Below are 18927 nucleotides of genomic sequence, written 5' to 3'. Positions count from 1 at the left end.
GTGAAATCCCTAGAAGGGTAGTCGGGTTCTCGAGCAACCGCGACCAGTTTGGAAAATATTTGTCCAGAAAGTAGGCCAGGTTCATAGTCGTGGGCCGCAGCGCCACCTGGTTGCTGGGAGTTGGTCAGTTCACTACTCTGTCCCTCCATTTTAACAACCGAACAAAAATAGCCTAGTAGAGCTTCTGCAGATAGCTCAAACTGCACCTTTTGGGCAGCAACTGCTAGCTTTGTAGCAGAAAAACACTAAATTAACCTTTGTGCGCACAGGTTTTAGCATTTTAAGATTGCACGGAATGCCGTGACTGACGCTTAAAATACTATTCCTTTCAGTATTTTAGCAAAAGCTGGTGCGTTGCCGTAGCAACGTCTTAAAACACTTGTGGTGTTAAATATGCTAGTTATTCCTTCAGAATATTAGCAAACAGGGTGTTATCAGTCTTTGAGTGAAGGTTTCAGTTAGTTTTAATAGCCACTGTGAGTTAAAGTCGCTAAATTAGCAGTTAATTTTAGCCTAAAAGGGTAAGTCAGAATCACTTACATACTGCACCTTTAATGAGGAACTGAATTTTAACCTAAAATGTTAGCCAGAGTTAATTACACGTTGCACCTTTAAGGAAAAACTGAATTTTAACCTAAAAGGTTAGCCAGAATTAATTACACGTTGCACCTTTAAGGAAAAGCTGAATTTTAACCTAAAAGGTTAGCCAGAATTAATTACACGTTGCACCTTTAAGGAAAAACTGAATTTTTAACCTAAAAGGTCAACCAGAATTAATTTACACGTTGCACCTTTAAAGAAGCACTGAGTTACTGGTGAGAGTTCGATGCAGCTTCCTGCTCAGCGAAATCAGCACCACTCTGTTGCTGGTTCAAGGCTGAACAACTGATTATTTTTAATTCAGGCTCTTTGGATTTATTTGTTTGTTTGTGCCGGATAGAAAGTCTCTGTGTATCCAAGCCTCACACGGGGCACCAATTAATGTTGGGGTTATTAGGAGCGAACAATTTGTAAGCTTTAACTTACTTTTGGACTCTTCAATAAATTCTGTAAATATGGGAATATTTACTGATTTATTAATTAATTAAGATATTCTTAGATATACGGGGCACCATTCCCCTTTAACCGGGGAAAAATTGAATCCAAAACTCTTATCAGTCTTTCTTGAAGTTCGTAGAATCCTTGGAGCAGAGACTTCTCTTCGACACAACAAAGCTACTGGAGACCAAAATCTGAATTTTATAACGTTTAATTAACAATTTGTCAAATGAATAAACAGTGGCATAAATGAATAATAACCATGTGATATGATTAAAAGGATGTATATTCAAAATAATGTTCAAGGTGTTTTGTGTGTATGTATGTTTGTGTGTTTCTAAAATGGTGTCTGTATGCAAGATGGCTGACCCCTTTGTCTGGCTAAAGTGTGAGTGGCAACTTGCACTTTAACTTCCAAGGCACTTAGAATCATCAGTAACTTAACCTTAAATCACTCAAAACATTTCAAAGGATCATGAAACAACACAAAGGATTAATCACGAATAATATCTTTTAGTTTAACCACGTGGCCAAGCAGAAAAAACATTTAAAGATACCAAACAATGATCAATAAGCAGTTTATTCTTTCAAAATGACCCGAAGGACGAATTGGGAGCGAAAGAGGAAAACACGAAGCTACTTTTTAAGCAATAGCGCGGTTTTATTGCTTATTCTGGACTATAGAGGAAACGGGAGGAGAAAAGGAGAGAGAAAAATGAGTTTCCTGATCACCAGAAGAGCGAGGCGTCCCCCGCTGTTATGATTTGACGGTTCTCCGTTTTTCTCCGCAGTTTTCAGCGTCATCCGTCGGTTTGATGCTTTCTCCGTTGTTTGGCTCCACGAGTGTTTCTCCACGGGCTGGACACAAAGAGAACGAAGTTTCTTTTGTGCTGAGTTTGACAACTTACAGCGTCTCTGAGAGCTGGATGGAGCTCCGCTCGTTCCCAGTCAGGTCCTGATGGAGTTCGAGTGGCTTTGTAGCGGTTTCGTGGCTCAACTTGGGCACTTAGAGCTTCCGCGTGCTCAAGTTGTCGGAGCGTTCGACAAGCGTGTCCTTACCGCCAGGTATCCTGGGCAAAAGAACGAGGTTTCTTTGTCTCATTCATGATTTATAGTCTTTGAAGTCGCGGGAAAGCTCCAAGCTCCCGCCTCCCGCACATGCGCAGAACGTGTTTCTGGTATTAGGCGGTGACATCATCCCAATGCTTCCGTGTGCAAAGCATCATGGGAAATGAAGTTTCTTGGCGCTGATGTGATTATTTGCTTTTCAGAGCAATTTAAGCACAGTCATTTTGGAGAAAATCACTGCATAGTAATTTCCTCATGAGGTCAGACCCTCAACAGAGGTTTATTACCAACAAGTGTGTGCAGTTCGTGTGGAACACCTGGCTTTAAAATTATTCAATGACGAAGCTGTTCAAAGATGTGGTGAAGTGAAAAAAACTGTATTTTATAACAAATTAGTGAAAAAGCATACAGCACCTGGTATTCCCAAGAGGTCTCCCGTACAGGTACTGACCAGGCCCAACCCTGGATTGATTCCAAGATCAGAGGGGATCGGGCTTTTTCAGGGTGGTATGGCTGTAAATGAAGGAAAAACCTTGAAACATCTCTGGAAAATCCCTTGTGTATTTGTCAAGGTATGATTGTGTCGCCCACTGCAAAGACTAGATTCTTGCATATAGAGGTAAAAGGCTAAGTTAAACAGTTGTCTTCATCATTGTTGCTCTTCTTTAGACTCTAACAATTGGATCCCACCCCATTTCTTGTCTAAAATGCCAGCACTGAGACATTATTGCTAGGGACAAATAAAAGGAGGTTTATTACCAACAAGTGTGTGCAGTTCGTGTGGAACACCTGGCTTTAAAATTATTCAATGACGAAGCTGTTCAAAGATGTGGTGAAGTGAAAAAAACTGTATTTTATAACAAATTAGTGAAAAAGCTTACAGCACCTGGTATTCCCAAGAGGTCTCCCATACAGGTACTGACCAGACTCAACCCTGGATTGCTTCCGAGATCAGACGGGATCGGGATTTTTCAGGGTGGTATGGCTGTAAGCGAAAAACACACCTTGAAAAAACTCTCTGAAAAATCCCTTGTGTATATGTCAAAGTATGATTGTGTCGCCCACTGCAAAGACTAGATTCTTGCATATGGAGGTAAAAGGCTAAGTTAAACAGTTGTCTTCATCACTGTTGCTCTTTTTTCGAGTAACAATCGGCTCCCACCCCATTTCTTGTCTCTAAAATGCCAGCACTGAGACATTATTGCTAGGGACAAATCAAAGGAGGTTTATTACCAACAAGTGTGTGCAGTTCGTGTGGAACACCTGGCTTTAAAATTATTCAATGACGAAGCTGTTCAAAGATGTGGTGAAGTGAAAAAAACTGTATTTTATAACAAATTAGTGAAAACGCTTACAGCACCTGGTATTCCCAAGAGGTCTCCCATACAGGCACTGACCAGGCCCAACCCTGGATTGATTCCGAGATCAGATGGGATCGGGCTTTTTCAGGGTGGTATGGCTGTAAGCGAAGGAAAAACCTTGAAAAATCTCTGAAAAATCCCCTGTGTATTTGTCAAGGTATGATTGTGTCGCCCACTGCAAAGACTAGATTCTTGCACATAGAGTCAAAAGGCTAAGTTAAACAGTTGTCTTCATCATTGTTGCTCTTCTTTAGACTCTAACAATTGGCTCCCACCCCATTTCTTGTCTCTAAAATGCCAGCACTGAGACATTATTGCTAGGGACAAATCAAAGGAGGTTTATTACCAACAAGTGTGTGCAGTTCGTGTGGAACACCTGGCTTTAAAATTATTCAATGACGAAGCTGTTCAAAGCTGTGGTGAAGTGAAAAAAACTGTATTTTATAACAAATTAGTGAAAAAGCTTACAGCACCTGGTATTCCCAAGAGGTCTCCCATACAGGTACTCACCAGGCCCAACCCTGGATTGCTTTCGAGATCAGACGGGATCGGGCTTTTTCAGGGTGGTATGGCCGTAAGCGAAGGACACACCTTGAAAAATCTCTTGTGTAAATGTCAAAGTATGATTGTGTCGCCCACTGCAAAGACTAGATTCTTGCATATGGAGGTAAAAGGCTAAGTTAAACAGTTGTCTTCATCACTGTTGCTCTTTTTTCGAGTAACAATCGGCTCCCACCCCATTTCTTGTCTCTAAAATGCCAGCACTGAGACATTATTGCTAGGGACAAATCAAAGGAGGTTTATTACCAACAAGTGTGTGCAGTTCGTATGGAACACCTGGCTTTAAAATTATTCAATGACGAAGCTGTTCAAAGCTGTGGTGAAGTGAAAAAAACTGTATTTTATAACAAATTAGTGAAAAAGCTTACAGCACCTGGTATTCCCAAGAGGTCTCATATACAGGTACTGACCAGGCCCAACCCTGGATTGCTTCCGAGATCAGACGGGATCGGGCTTTTTCAGGGTGGTATGGCCGTAAGCGAAGGACACACCTTGAAAAATCTCTGAAAAATCCCTTGTGTATATGTCAAAGTATGATTGTGTCGCCCACTGCAAAGACTAGATTCTTGCATATGGAGGTAAAAGGCTAAGTTAAACAGTTGTCTTCATCACTGTTGCTTTTTTTTTCGAGTAACAATCGGCTCCCACCCCATTTCTTGTCTCTAAAATGCCAGCACTGAGACATTATTGCTAGGGACAAATCAAAGGAGGTTTATTACCAACAAGTGTGTGCAGTTCGTGTGGAACACCTGGCTTTAAAATTATTCAATGACGAAGCTGTTCAAAGATGCGGTGAAGTGAAAAAAACTGTATTTTATAACAAATTAGTGAAAAAGCTTACAGCACCTGGTATTTCCAAAAGGTCTCCCATACAGGTACTGACCAGGCCCAAACCTGGATTGATTCTGAGATCAGAGGGGGCCGGGCTTTTTCAGGGTGGTATGGCTGTAAGCGAAGGAAAACCTTGAAAAATCTCTGAAAAATCCCTTGTGTATTTGTCAAGGTATGATTGTGTCGCCCACTGCAAAGACTAGATTCTTGCATATAGAGGTAAAAGGCTAAGTTAAACAGTTGTCTTCATCATTGTTGCTCTTCTTTAGACTCTAACAATTGGCTCCCACCCCATTTCTTGTCTCTAAAATGCCAGCACTGAGACATTATTGCTAGGGACAAATCAAAGGAGGTTTATTTCCAACAAGTGTGTGCAGTTCGTGTGGAACACCTGGCTTTAAAATTATTCAATGACTAAGCTGTTCAAAGCTGTGGTGAAGTGAAAAAAACTGTATTTTATAACAAATTAGTGAAAAAGCTTACAGCACCTGGTATTCCCAAGAGGTCTCCCATACAGGTATTGACCAGGCCCAACCCTGGATTGATTCCAAGATCAGAGGGGATTGGGCTTTTTCAGGGTGGTATGGCTGTAAGCGAAGGAAAAACCTTGAAAAATCTCTGAAAAATCCCTTGTAAATTTGTCAAGGTATGATTGTGTCGCCCACTGCAAAGACTAGATTCTTGCACATAGAGGTAAAAGGCTAAGTTAAACAGTTGTCTTCATCATTGTTGCTCTTCTTTAGACTCTAACAATTGGCTCCCACCCCATTTCTTGTCTCTAAAATGCCAGCACTGAGACATTATTGCTAGGGACAAATCAAAGGAGGTTTATTACCAACAAGTGTGTGCAGTTCGTGTGGAACACCTGGCTTTAAAATTATTCAATGACGAAGCTGTTCAAAGCTGTGGTGAAGTGAAAAAAACTGTATTTTATAACAAATTAGTGAAAAATTTTACAGCACCTGGTATTCCCAAGAGGTCTCCCATACAAGTACTGACCAGGCCCAACCCTGGATTGCTTCCGAGATCAGACGGGATCGGGCTTTTTCAGGGTGGTATGGCCGTAAGCGAAGAAAACACCTTGAAAAATCTCTGAAAAATCCCTTGTGTATATGTCAAAGTATGATTGTGTCGCCCACTGCAAAGACTAGATTCTTGCATATGGAGGTAAAAGGCTAAGTTAAACAGTTGTCTTCATCACTGTTGCTCTTTTTTCGAGTAACAATCGGCTCCCACCCCATTTCTTGTCTCTAAAATGCCAGCACTGAGACATTATTGCTAGGGACAAATCAAAGGAGGTTTATTACCAACAAGTGTGTGCAGTTCGTGTGGAACACCTGGCTTTAAAATTATTCAATGACGAAGCTGTTCAAAGATGTGGTGAAGTGAAAAAAACTGTATTTTATAACAAATTAGTGAAAAAGCTTACAGCACCTGGTATTCCCAAGAGGTCTCCCATACAGGTACTGACCAGGCCCAACCCTGGATTGATTCCAAGATCAGAGGGGATCGGGCTTTTTCAGGGTGGTATGGCTGTAAGCGAAGGAAAAACCTTGAAACATCTCTTGAAAATCCCTTGTGTATTTGTCAAGGTATGATTGTGTCGCCCACTGCAAAGACTAGATTATTGCATATAGAGGTAAAAGGCTAAGTCAAACAGTTGTCTTCATAATTGTTGCTCTTCTTTAGTTTCTAACAATTGGCTCCCACCCCATTTCTTGTCTCTAAAATGCCAGCACTGAGACATTATTGCTAGGGACAAATCAAAGGAGGTTTATCATCAACAAGTGTGTGCAGTTCGTGTGGAACACCTGGCTTTAAAATTATTCAATGACGAAGCTGTTCAAAGATGTGGTGAAGTGAAAAAAAACTGTATTTTATAACAAATTAGTGAAAAAGCTTACAGCACCTGGTATACCCAAGAGGTCTCCCATACAGGTACTGACCAGGCCCAACCCTGGATTGCTTCCGAGATCAGACAGGATCGGGCTTTTTCAGGGTGGTATGGCCGTAAGCGAAGGAAAAACCTTGAAAAATCTCTGAAAAATCCCCTGTGTATTTGTCAAGGTATGATTGTGTCGCCCACTGCAAAGACTAGATTCTTGCATATAGAGGTAAAAGGCTAAGTTAAACAGTTGTCTTCATCATTGTTGCTCTTCTTTAGACTCTAACAATTGGCTCCCACCCCATTTCTTGTCTCTAAAATGCCAGCACTGAGACATTAGTGCTAGGGACAAATCAAAGGAGGTTTATTACCAACAAGTGTGTGCAGTTCGTGTGGAACACCTGGCTTTAAAATTTTTCAGTGACGAAGCTGTTCAAAGATGTGGTGAAGTGAAAAAAACTGTATTTTATAAAAAATTTGTGAAAAAGCTTACAGCACCTGGTATTCCCAAGAGGTCTCCCATACAGGTACTGACCAGTCCCAACCTTGGATTGCTTCTGAGATCAGACGGGATCGGGCTTTTTCAGGGTGGTATGGCCGTAAGCGAATGACACACCTTGAAAAATCTCTGAAAAATCCCTTGTGTATATGTCAAAGTATGATTGTGTCGCCCACTGCAAAGACTAGATTCTTGCATATGGAGGTAAAAGGCTAAGTTAAACAGTTGTCTTCATCACTGTTGCTCTTTTTTCGAGTAACAATCGGCTCCCACCCCATTTCTTGTCTCTAAAATGCCAGCACTGAGACATTATTGCTAGGGACAAATCAAAGGAGGTTTATTACCAACAAGTGTGTGCAGTTCGTGTGGAACACCTGGCTTTAAAATTATTCAATGACGAAGCTGTTCAAAGATGCGTTGAAGTGAAAAAAACTGTATTTTATAACAAATTAGTGAAAAAGCTTACAGCACCTGGTATTCCCAAAAGGTCTCCCATACAGGTACTGACCAGGCCCAAACCTGGATTGATTCTGAGATCAGAGGGGGTCGGGCTTTTTCAGGGTGGTATGGCTGCAAGCGAAGGAAAAACCTTGAAAAATCTCTGAAAAATCCCTTGTGTATTTGTCAAGGTATGATTGTGTCACCCACTGCAAAGACTAGATTCTTGCACATAGAGGTGTAGCGTTATGGATTTATGCTCATTTATGAAAGAGAAACCATGCTACGTATTAATTCGGAATATTAATTTTAATAAATCAATAACCAAATTTTATATTGTTCAGAAGACTCAAAGGTTGTTTTCATCCATAAACTGCCGATAATATCTGAGTGTCTGTGTTTCAGTTCAATGAGGAAACAAGTTTGAAGGATTAAAAGTTTTAATTCTTCAAATTAAACTAATGATTTTGAAAATTGACAAACAGGAAATAACAATCACATTGGCAACTTTGTGGGACAATCTTTTAACAGTTTATATGCTGTTCTTGCTCAAATAGACCTTCTGGTGAATTTATGAAGATTGAGAATGTTGTGACATGAATGCGTGTGTGAGTCTGATTTTGCTTCAAGAAGAAACAGGTGTCTGAGTGAAGTGATGGTTTGGATAAACTTAGGTCTTATCAGAGAACTGCATCAAACGCTAAAACCGTGCTCTGTCTCACCGAACTCTTGTGGACCCTCTTTCGGATCCGGGCCGTGGAGGATGTTGTGGTTCATCCAGATGACACCGGCGGCTGACAGGAGACATAGGTGTCGAACGGAACCGGTCCAGAGTTGCCCTCGGTACACGTGGATGGTAGAGCGTTTTATCGATGCGCTTTCTTAAGTTAATTCACTCAGAAATCAAAAGACTCGGTAATGAGTCTTCGTTAGAAGTCGCGATTCAGCTATTCTGCCTGGCTTGGCAGAAACAGCGTGAAAGGGGGGAAGAACGAGCCAACAGGCTCTGCCCCCCCTTTGGTTTTCAGGTCTGTTCTCTCTCGTTGTCCAACACGAACTGACTCATAAGACTGAAAACTTACCAAAAACCTTTCTCTTCTCAAAGCAAACGTGCGTCATCAAATGTGTCTGGAGTTTACTGTGAGCAGGTGTGTGTGGATGTGTGTGAATGTTTGTGCTTGAGTGTGTGTGAAGGTCAGTAACAAACATTCTCAACATTATTTAAGAATGGATTCATTAAACCATTATAATTACCCCAAAGCTAAATAGTCATTCATTTGATTAATCACATTTATAATGAGCAAAATGATAATGGTTACTTTAACATTAAAATCAAGAAAAAGAAGTTTAAACTTTATGTTTTGACTTGGTCTGGGTACAACTCATGTAAACACATCTTCTGGTAGACTGCAGGTGGCAGATGTTATGGTTTCCTCCCAGACTCGCTGGCGTTCAGGTCTTAATCTGTGGGTGAAAGTTCTCAGCGACCCAGCTATGACCCAGCTGCGTCCAACACCACCATTGTGACAGAAAACCCATATTTCCTCACGTTACATTCCCCCCTTTTTGTGACGACATGGAGGTCAAGCAGAGGCCACCTGACGTCACAACCACAATAACGTGATGTACTCGTGAAGGTAGACATCCCAGATGAAGGCAGGAACGATGAAGCGTCACCACAGGTCTCGTGTAGAAGGGAGTCTATCCTGATCAGATGATTAAGGCCAAAACTGTTGCAATCATTGTAAAGTAATCCACTTAGGAATCTTGAAAGCAGAGCTATTTCAATAGCAGTTAATTTTCATCAGCAATAATGCAAAGGTATGCAAAGGATAAGCAGCTCGTGTGCCACACGGAGCTGGGCAGGTGATGTATTCCCCAGGCGTAGTCCAGGCGAAGTCCAGCGCAGACCTCGACCCATCTCGAACCACGACCGAAGCCCCATGCGACAGGAAACCAGTTGAAGGATGGTGAAGACGACCCCTCTGATGGGATGTAGTCCATACGAGCTCGGAGAAGGAGACAAAGTGAGACAGCCCACACGATAGATAGCATTTGATGCAAAACAAAGAAATCAATCAAAACCTATCTATGGGTGCCTCTGGGAAAATGTGGATGCCTTCTGTGAATTATCTAAAGAAGAAATGTTCTGCACCCTGTTCTACATGTCATGTAAAAACGTGATGCAGAGAAAACACAAATAAAAGAAAGTAAATCCTAACTGATATGTGAAACTCAGCAGGCTGCACTAATTAAAGGCATATATATAAAAGAAATAATCATGAAAATGAAGGGCAAATTGGCTTGTGGCCCTTTAAGGGAAATAGTAACAAAATAAAATCAAATTTGTAATCAAATATAACCATGCTACACAAAGCACTAATAAAAAGATAGAGATGTAAATCAGTTCTAAAAATGTAAATCAGTAGGTTAGTAATCCCTAAAGATGTGAGTTAGTAACAGGACCCTGGCTGGAGGCAGGTAACCTGAAAAAAAAAACCCAAAGGATATCACATTTGTTAAAAATTCATCCCACAAACGAGAGAATTTGTAACGGTCCACCAGTCAGTGGAAAAGAATCCGGTCAGAATAGAGTCTTGAATCTGGTATTGCGGACCCACAGAGACACGAGTTTGGACGTATCTGTGGGAGCAGGCTCATAAGCGATTTGGTTATCAAACTGTTTGTATCTTGTGTTACGAACCCACAGGGAAACTTGTTTGAATTTACCTGAGGGTCCCGTTTGGAACTGGAGCGAAGCTGATGGTTTAGCTGTTAGATCAGAACCTGATTTTACCTGCTCAAAGTTGTGTTGCAGCTTTACGGAGGCGACTTTGTTGTGATCAGAAATAGTAGTGAACTGGAAATGCGAAAATGATGCTCGCAAAGCAGGAGGAGGCCCCCCACCCCCCTTTGGTTTCTCAAACTTATGCCGTGTCTGTGAGACAGGAGAAGCATAACAAAGAACAGTTCTTAAGCTCTTAAAAGCCCTAATACCAAGAAGATGCACATTGTCACCTGAATCGTGCTGAAAGAGTAGGTGTTCAGATGTCCAAAGACCTGGAGGTGTTGGACTTGGAGGTTCTGAAAAGGAGTGATCCAAGGATGGTTGTGTCACGGGTGTCAAAGCAAACCTAGCTATGTTTAGAATCAGATACAGACATGACACTAGCTTTAGGAACATGGTCTGTCCTGAAAACTGAAGCCAAGAATACTTTATTCCCAAGAATGATGGAGGTTCCCACACTGAATCAGAAAAACCCGGTTTAACCAGAGTATTTACAGACTGACTAGAACTCCGCCCCGTAGAAGGTGCAGCACCTAACTCCGGGTCGGAGGTCAATGTTGTCAGCTGAATTGGTGGAAGGTCAGTGTCGATTTCTGCAATGACCCGCCCGCTCGGAGGAGGCGTTCCCCCGAACCGGTTGAAGTCCGCAACGGAAAACTCAGAGCCACTCAGCACCCCCCCTTTGTCAGGAGGGGCCCCGAGCATAGCATCACTGCACGCACCTACACCTCCCGGGCCGGGTGGCCTTCCCGAGCCCGTGAGAGAGGTGTGCGCAGCAACCACCGAGCCACCTTTAATATCGCCACTGACCACAGGACTGCTGGAAACCGCAGGGTTTTCTGTGTCGTCGTGGTCACCTGTAAGAGAAATCACAGGAAAGAGAGCACAGAGGCCCGAGACTAAGTCACACCCCTGTGAAAGGAGAAAAGAATTGGCCACCGTATTAGCAGAGGTCACAAACTGAAAAGTGACAAGGTCATTCACATAAAGGTCAAGATGTCCGGGCACAAACCCCTTAAATGGCATGGTAGCTCCGTCCGGAGACCACAAGTGTTTCAAGGCGGCTGACGTTTCCATCACGCCCCGATAAAGAAGCTGGTTTGTGCATGAGGCGGACTGACGAGTAAAACAGACCTCTGACTGAAGCGGTGGGTCACAGCCTGAAGATTTCACATCCATGCTGGAGAGATGTTCAGCCTTTAACATGGATGACAGAGGAGAAGCATTAGGAACCAAAGGGTTAAGCACAACCTGTTTGTCAGAGAGGTTAACCATAGGTTCAAGAGATTTATTCAGCTTAAAAGCAGCAGAGAAAGTGTTGTTTATTTCAAACCTTGATGTTGATGGTGGGTTTTTGACCCCCTGGAAGAAATAAAAGTAAAGAAAAAGCGTTATGACTGTAAACAGCATGTTGCTTGAATTCACGTCATGAATTGCAGACCAGAACCACCTCCGACCCAGTGCAGCTGGCACCGAACCGCAGCCACTAGTCCCCACTGTTCCCGACCGGCGGCACCCGCCTAAAACGGGCCCGTTCGGGCGGGCGGAGGGACCAGCGATGCTCGGCCGGTGAATTTCCTGCGTCTTGGCATGTTCTGGAAGCAGAACGTCAGAGAACCTTACATCAGGTGTAACAGTGCAAGAAAGATTTTGTCGTGTCTCGTCCATCTCCCATTAAGTTCAGAGCAACTCGCGTTTTTACCTTCTGAGCCGACGTAAAACTCCGGGCAGATTCCTTAATATGTCTCACACAAACAAGGACTGTCCGTAGCCTACTTAACTTTATGACACAGGGTAAAACAAGGAATTGTTGATAGAGAAATGAATACACACAACTTCACAAGATGGAAGAAAAAGGCATGGAACCGAGCAACGGAGGCTGTGAAAGCCGACCCGTCCACCGGTCCAAAATAAAAATAATAAAAAAAATAACAAACCCTACGCTGCCGAGATGTTATCAGACGGACAACGTAGCAAACTGTAGATTCTACACACCGTAGCGATTTACAAGAATCACCGCCAATGCGGGTTTTGTGAGGACACAGACTGACTGTGCCAGAAACGATGACAATTTAACGGGACGCGTTCCCTATTTGTCTAACTGTGGCGCTAGCTTAGCTCTCCGGCCAGGCCTAGCGTTCTTTGTCTGTAGCAACCAGACTTAAATCTTCCCGATTAACAAGTAGGCATCTCGCTCCACTTTTAATACGGACTCTAAAAAAAAACGTACGCAATCTGAATGCAGTAACGCGTGACGGCTGTGCTTCGCTTTACGACGTTTACCTAGCAATCAAGCTAAGGTAGGTGTCACCGAGCATTCCGTTTAAAAAACGCACGCAATCTGAATGCAGTAACGCGTGACGGCCATGCTTCGCTTTACGACGTTTACCTAGCAATCAAGCTACAGTAGGTGTCACCGGGCATTCCGTTTAGATTCGGCTTCTATAAGTCGCTCATGCAATGGAGATATTTTCCACAATAGCTCGCCCACAGTGTCAACACACTGAGACGAAAGGTGTCCGAGAATTTAGTCTCGGTTCTGAGGTTCGGAGAATTTAGTGATAATTTTAGGAACTGAGGATAAGCTGCTCACGGTAGCTCACCCAGCAATGGTCAGAGCGGAAACGTAGCTTTCCGACCTGAGGTTAGACTAGAGACGCGGCGGCGCGTCAAAATGGACAGAATTGAGTCAAAAGCACAACTCACACGTTCGCTCCGAAGGCGAAGATGGGATAAATCAAAGTTAGGTCTGTAATTTGCGGTCAATTTGAGATCGGAGATCTTCCCGGTCAAGTTTCCACCAGGACGCCTCCCGGAAGAGTGACTTCAGCGGAACAATTTCCGGTTAAGTTCAAAATAAGACATCAAAGTGAAACACAGAGAAAAGCGTTGTTTGTAGCTTTTAGATGTAAGAAATCAGACATATCGCAGATATAGAAGACTGGATACGCTCGCCATTAAATGTAGCGTTATGGATTTATGCTCTTTTATGAAAGAGAAACCATGCTACGTATTAATTCGGAATATTAATTTTAATAAATCAATAACCAAATTTTATATTGTTCAGAAGACTCAAAGGTTGTTTTCATCCATAAACTGCCGATAATATCTGAGTGTCTGTGTTTCAGTTCAATGAGGAAACAAGTTTGAAGGATTAAAAGTTTTAATTCTTCAAATTAAACTAATGATTTTGAAAATTGACAAACAGGAAATAACAATCACATTGGCAACTTTGTGGGACAATCTTTTAACAGTTTATATGCTGTTCTTGCTCAAATAGACCTTCTGGTGAATTTATGAAGATTGAGAATGTTGTGACATGAATGCGTGTGTGAGTCTGATTTTGCTTCAAGAAGAAACAGGTGTCTGAGTGAAGTGATGGTTTGGATAAACTTAGGTCTTATCAGAGAACTGCATCAAACGCTAAAACCGTGCTCTGTCTCACCGAACTCTTGTGGACCCTCTTTCGGATCCGGGCCGTGGAGGATGTTGTGGTTCATCCAGATGACACCGGCGGCTGACAGGAGACATAGGTGTCGAACGGAACCGGTCCAGAGTTGCCCTCGGTACACGTGGATGGTAGAGCGTTTTATCGATGCGCTTTCTTAAGTTAATTCACTCAGAAATCAAAAGACTCGGTAATGAGTCTTCGTTAGAAGTCGCGATTCAGCTATTCTGCCTGGCTTGGCAGAAACAGCGTGAAAGGGGGGAAGAACGAGCCAACAGGCTCTGCCCCCCCTTTGGTTTTCAGGTCTGTTCTCTCTCGTTGTCCAACACGAACTGACTCATAAGACTGAAAACTTACCAAAAACCTTTCTCTTCTCAAAGCAAACGTGCGTCATCAAATGTGTCTGGAGTTTACTGTGAGCAGGTGTGTGTGGATGTGTGTGAATGTTTGTGCTTGAGTGTGTGTGAAGGTCAGTAACAAACATTCTCAACATTATTTAAGAATGGATTCATTAAACCATTATAATTACCCCAAAGCTAAATAGTCATTCATTTGATTAATCACATTTATAATGAGCAAAATGATAATGGTTACTTTAACATTAAAATCAAGAAAAAGAAGTTTAAACTTTATGTTTTGACTTGGTCTGGGTACAACTCATGTAAACACATCTTCTGGTAGACTGCAGGTGGCAGATGTTATGGTTTCCTCCCAGACTCGCTGGCGTTCAGGTCTTAATCTGTGGGTGAAAGTTCTCAGCGACCCAGCTATGACCCAGCTGCGTCCAACACCACCATTGTGACAGAAAACCCATATTTCCTCACGTTACAGAGGTAAAAGGCTAAGTTAAACAGTTGTCTTCATCATTGTTGCTCTTCTTTAGACTCTAACAATTGGCTCCCACCCCATTTCTTGTCTCTAAAACGCCAGCACTGAGACGTTATTGCTAGGGACAAATCAAAGGAGGTTTATTTCCAACAAGTGTGTGCAGTTCGTGTGGAACACCTGGCTTTAAAATTATTCAATGACTAAGCTGTTCAAAGCTGTGGTGAAGTGAAAAAAACTGTATTTTATAACAAATTAGTGAAAAAGGTTACAGCACCTGGTATTCCCAAGAGGTCTCCCATACAGGTACTGACCAGGCCCAACCCTGGATTGATTCCAAGATCAGAGGGGATTGGGCTTTTTCAGGGTGGTATGGCTGTAAGCGAAGGAAAAACCTTGAAAAATCTCTGAAAAATCCCTTGTGTATTTGTCAAGGTATGATTGTGTCGCCCACTGCAAAGACTAGATTCTTGCACATAGAGGTAAAAGGCTAAGTTAAACAGTTGTCTTCATCATTGTTGCTCTTCTTTAGACTCTAACAATTGGCTCCCACCCCATTTCTTGTCTCTAAAATGCCAGCACTGAGACATTATTGCTAGGGACAAATCAAAGGAGGTTTATTACCAACAAGTGTGTGCTGTTCGTGTGGAACACCTGGCTTTAAAATTATTCAATGACGAAGCTGTTCAAAGCTGTGGTGAAGTGAAAAAAAAACTGTATTTTATAACAAATTAGTGAAAAAGCTTACAGCACCTGGTATTCCCAAGAGGTCTCCCATACAGGTACTGACCAGGCCCAACTCTGGATTGCTTCCGAGATCAGATGGGACCGGGCTTTTTCGGGGTGGTATGGCTGTAAGCACAAGGAAAACCTTGAAAAATCTCTGAAAAATCCCTTGTGTATTTGTCAAGGTATGATTGAGTTGCCCACTGCAAAGACTAGATTCTTGCATATAGAGGTAAAAGGCTAAGTTAAACAGTTGTCTTCATCATTGTTGCTCTTCTTTAGACTCTAACAATTGGCTCCCACCCCATTTCTTGTCTCTAAAATGCCAGCACTGAGACATTATTGCTAGGGACAAATCAAAGGAGGTTTATTACCAACAAGTGTGTGCAGTTCGTGTGGAACACCTGGCTTTAAAATTATTCAATGACGAAGCTGTTCAAAGCTGTGGTGAAGTGAAAAAAACTGTATTTTATAACAAATTAGTGAAAATTTTTACAGCACCTGGTATTCCCAAGAGGTCTCCCATACAGGTACTGACCAGGCCCAACCCTGGATTGCTTCCGAGATCAGACGGGATCGGGCTTTTTCAGGGTGGTATGGCCGTAAGCGAAGAAAACACCTTGAAAAATCTCTGAAAAATCCCTTGTGTATATGTCAAAGTATGATTGTGTCGTCCACTGCAAAGACTAGATTCTTGCATATGGAGGTAAAAGGCTAAGTTAAACAGTTGTCTTCATCACTGTTGCTCTTTTTTCGAGTAACAATCGGCTCCCACCCCATTTCTTGTCTCTAAAATGCCAGCACTGAGACATTATTGCTAGGGACAAATCAAAGGAGGTTTATTACCAACAAGTGTGTGCAGTTCGTGTGGAACACCTGGCTTTAAAATTATTCAATGACGAAGCTGTTCAAAGATGTGGTGAAGTGAAAAAAAACTGTATTTTATAACAAATTAGTGAAAAAGCTTACAGCACCTGGTATACCCAAGAGGTCCCCCATACAGGTACTGACCAGGCCCAACCCTGGATTGCTTCCAAGATGAGACAGGATCGGGCTTTTTCAGGATGGTATGGCCGTAAGCGAAGGAAAAACCTTGAAAAATCTCTGAAAAATCCCCTGTGTATTTGTCAAGGTATGATTGTGTCGCCCACTGCAAAGACTAGATTCTTGCATATAGAGGTAAAAGGCTAAGTTAAACAGTTGTCTTCATCATTGTTGCTCTTCTTTAGACTCTAACAATTGGCTCCCACCCCATTTCTTGTCTCTAAAATGCCAGCACTGAGACATTAGTGCTAGGGACAAATCAAAGGAGGTTTATTACCAACAAATGTGTGCAGTTCGTGTGGAACACCTGGCTTTAAAATTATTCAGTGACGAAGCTGTTCAAAGATGTGGTGAAGTGAAAAAAACTGTATTTTATAACAAATTAGTGAAAAAGGTTACAGCACCTGGTATTCCCAAGAGGTCTCCCATACAGGTACTGACCAGGCCCAACCCTGGATTGCTTCTGAGATCAGACGGGATTGGGCTTTTTCAGGGTGGTATGGCCGTAACCGAATGACACACCTTGAAAAATCTTTGAAAAATCCCTTGTGTATATGTCAAAGTATGATTGTGTCGCCCACTGCAAAGACTAGATTCTTGCATATGGAGGTAAAAGGCTAAGTTAAACAGTTGTCTTCATCACTGTTGCTCTTTTTTCGAGTAACAATCGGCTCCCACCCCATTTCTTGTCTCTAAAATGCCAGCACTGAGACATTATTGCTAGGGACAAATCAAAGGAGGTTTATTACCAACAAGTGTGTGCAGTTCGTGTGGAACACCTGGCTTTAAAATTATTCAATGACCAAGCTGTTCAAAGATGTGGTGAAGTGAAAAAAACTGTATTTTATAACAAATTAGTGAAAAAGCTTACAGCACCTGGTATACCCAAGAGGTCTCCCATACAGGTACTGACCAGGCCCAACCCTGGATTGCTTCCGAAATCAGACAGGATCGGGCTTTTTCAGGATGGTATGGCCGTAAGCGAAGGAAAAACCTTGAAAAATCTCTGAAAAATCCCCTGTGTATTTGTCAAGGTATGATTGTGTCGCCCACTGCAAAGACTAGATTCTTGCATATAGAGGTAAAAGGCTAAGTTAAACAGTTGTCTTCATCATTGTTGCTCTTCTTTAGACTCTAACAATTGGCTCCCACCCCATTTCTTGTCTCTAAAATGCCAGCACTGAGACATTAGTGCTAGGGACAAATCAAAGGAGGTTTATTACCAACAAGTGTGTGCAGTTCGTGTGGAACACCTGGCTTTAAAATTATTCAGTGACGAAGCTGTTCAAAGATGTGGTGAAGTGAAAAAAACTGTATTTTATAACAAATTAGTGAAAAAGCTTACAGCACCTGGTATTCCCAAGAGGTCTCCCATACAGGTACTGACCAGGCCCAACCCTGGATTGCTTCTGAGATCAGACGGGATCGGGCTTTTTCAGGGTGGTATGGCCGTAAGCGAAAGACACTCCTTGAAAAATCTCTGAAAAATCCCTTGAGTATATGTCAAAGTATGATTGTGTTGCCCACTGCAAAGACTAGATTCTTGCATATGGAGGTAAAAGGCTAAGTTAAACAGTTGTCTTCATCACTGTTGCTCTTTTTTCGAGTAACAATCGGCTCCCACCCCATTTCTTGTCTCTAAAATGCCAGCACTGAGACATTATTGCTAGGGACAAATGAAAGGAGGTTTATTACCAACAAGTGTGTGCAGTTCGTGTGGAACACCTGGCTTTAAAATTATTCAATGACGAAGCTGTTCAAAGCTATGGTGAAGTGAAAAAAACTGTATTTTATAACAAATTAGTGAAAAAGCTTACAGCACCTGGTATTCCCAAGAGGTCTCCCATACAGGTACTGACCAGGCCCAACCCTGGATTGCTTCCGAGATCAGACGGGATCGGGCTTTTTCAGGGTGGTATGGCTGTAAGCGGAGAACACACCTTGAAAAATCTCTGAAAAATCCCTTGTGTATATGTCAAAGTATGATTGTGTCGCCCACTGCAAAGACTAGATTCTTGCATATGGAGGTAAAAGGCTAAGTTAAACAGTTGTCTTCTTCACAGTTGCTTTTTTTTCGAGTAACAATCGGCTCCCACCCCATTTTTTGTCTCTAAAATGCCAGCACTGAGACATTATTGCTAGGGACAAATCAAAGGAGGTTTATTACCAACAAGTGTGTGCAGTTCGTGTGGAACACCTGGCTTTAAAATTATTCAATGACGAAGCTGTTCAAAGATGTGGTGAAGTGAAAAAAAACTGTATTTTATAACAAATTAGTGAAAAAGCTTACAGCACCTGGTATTCCCAAGAGGTCTCCCATACAGGTACTGGCCAGGCCCAACCCTGGATTGATTCCGAGATCAGAGGGGATCGGGCTTTTTCAGGGTGGTATGGCTATAAGCGAAGGAAAAACCT

At 42.3% G+C, this 18927-nt stretch overlaps 1 protein-coding gene, 2 non-coding genes and 19 pseudogenes across 3 annotated transcripts in view; all 22 read right to left on the bottom strand.

Annotated features, from left to right (window-relative positions):
- Positions 1-769, bottom strand: part of LOC129157530 (zinc finger protein 420) — a 281855-nt gene extending 281086 nt beyond the window's left edge. Inside the window, exon 1 of the mRNA XM_070547491.1 lies at positions 730-769. The gene's annotated coding sequence lies outside the window, so the exon portion shown is untranslated. The remainder of the gene's footprint in view (positions 1-729) is intronic.
- A 1739-nt stretch (positions 770-2508) lies between these two features.
- On the bottom strand, positions 2509-2627 carry LOC139067816 (5S ribosomal RNA; annotated as a pseudogene).
- Positions 2628-2980: 353 nt separating this feature from the next.
- Positions 2981-3099, bottom strand: LOC139067302 (5S ribosomal RNA; annotated as a pseudogene).
- Positions 3100-3454: 355 nt separating this feature from the next.
- Positions 3455-3573, bottom strand: LOC139066692 (5S ribosomal RNA; annotated as a pseudogene).
- Positions 3574-3928: 355 nt separating this feature from the next.
- On the bottom strand, positions 3929-4047 carry LOC139066730 (5S ribosomal RNA; annotated as a pseudogene).
- A 342-nt stretch (positions 4048-4389) lies between these two features.
- Positions 4390-4508, bottom strand: LOC139067446 (5S ribosomal RNA; annotated as a pseudogene).
- Positions 4509-4862: 354 nt separating this feature from the next.
- On the bottom strand, positions 4863-4981 carry LOC139068085 (5S ribosomal RNA; annotated as a pseudogene).
- A 354-nt stretch (positions 4982-5335) lies between these two features.
- On the bottom strand, positions 5336-5454 carry LOC139067118 (5S ribosomal RNA; annotated as a pseudogene).
- Positions 5455-5809: 355 nt separating this feature from the next.
- LOC139067003 (5S ribosomal RNA) lies at positions 5810-5928 on the bottom strand (annotated as a pseudogene).
- A 353-nt stretch (positions 5929-6281) lies between these two features.
- LOC139066779 (5S ribosomal RNA) lies at positions 6282-6400 on the bottom strand (annotated as a pseudogene).
- A 356-nt stretch (positions 6401-6756) lies between these two features.
- LOC139067246 (5S ribosomal RNA) lies at positions 6757-6875 on the bottom strand (annotated as a pseudogene).
- Positions 6876-7230: 355 nt separating this feature from the next.
- On the bottom strand, positions 7231-7349 carry LOC139067788 (5S ribosomal RNA; annotated as a pseudogene).
- Positions 7350-7702: 353 nt separating this feature from the next.
- Positions 7703-7821, bottom strand: LOC139067945 (5S ribosomal RNA; annotated as a pseudogene).
- Positions 7822-15007: 7186 nt separating this feature from the next.
- LOC139067154 (5S ribosomal RNA) lies at positions 15008-15126 on the bottom strand (annotated as a pseudogene).
- A 357-nt stretch (positions 15127-15483) lies between these two features.
- LOC139067357 (5S ribosomal RNA) lies at positions 15484-15602 on the bottom strand (annotated as a pseudogene).
- A 355-nt stretch (positions 15603-15957) lies between these two features.
- On the bottom strand, positions 15958-16076 carry LOC139067179 (5S ribosomal RNA; annotated as a pseudogene).
- Positions 16077-16430: 354 nt separating this feature from the next.
- LOC139068101 (5S ribosomal RNA) lies at positions 16431-16549 on the bottom strand (annotated as a pseudogene).
- A 355-nt stretch (positions 16550-16904) lies between these two features.
- LOC139067498 (5S ribosomal RNA) lies at positions 16905-17023 on the bottom strand (annotated as a pseudogene).
- Positions 17024-17376: 353 nt separating this feature from the next.
- On the bottom strand, positions 17377-17495 carry LOC139067778 (5S ribosomal RNA; annotated as a pseudogene).
- A 355-nt stretch (positions 17496-17850) lies between these two features.
- Positions 17851-17969, bottom strand: LOC139066833 (5S ribosomal RNA; annotated as a pseudogene).
- Positions 17970-18322: 353 nt separating this feature from the next.
- LOC139066436 (5S ribosomal RNA) lies at positions 18323-18441 on the bottom strand. The gene has a single exon (XR_011519333.1). It is a non-coding gene; the product is annotated as a 5S ribosomal RNA (ribosomal RNA).
- Positions 18442-18795: 354 nt separating this feature from the next.
- On the bottom strand, positions 18796-18914 carry LOC139066674 (5S ribosomal RNA). Its single transcript, XR_011519579.1, has one exon. It is a non-coding gene; the product is annotated as a 5S ribosomal RNA (ribosomal RNA).
- Positions 18915-18927: the final 13 nt, after the last annotated feature.

This window comes from Nothobranchius furzeri, chromosome 2 (genome assembly GCF_043380555.1).
Source record: "Nothobranchius furzeri strain GRZ-AD chromosome 2, NfurGRZ-RIMD1, whole genome shotgun sequence".
Taxonomy (NCBI): Eukaryota; Metazoa; Chordata; class Actinopteri; order Cyprinodontiformes; family Nothobranchiidae; genus Nothobranchius; species Nothobranchius furzeri.
Note: the sequence above shows the minus strand (reverse complement) of the source record. Positions and strands in the feature narration are given on the sequence as shown.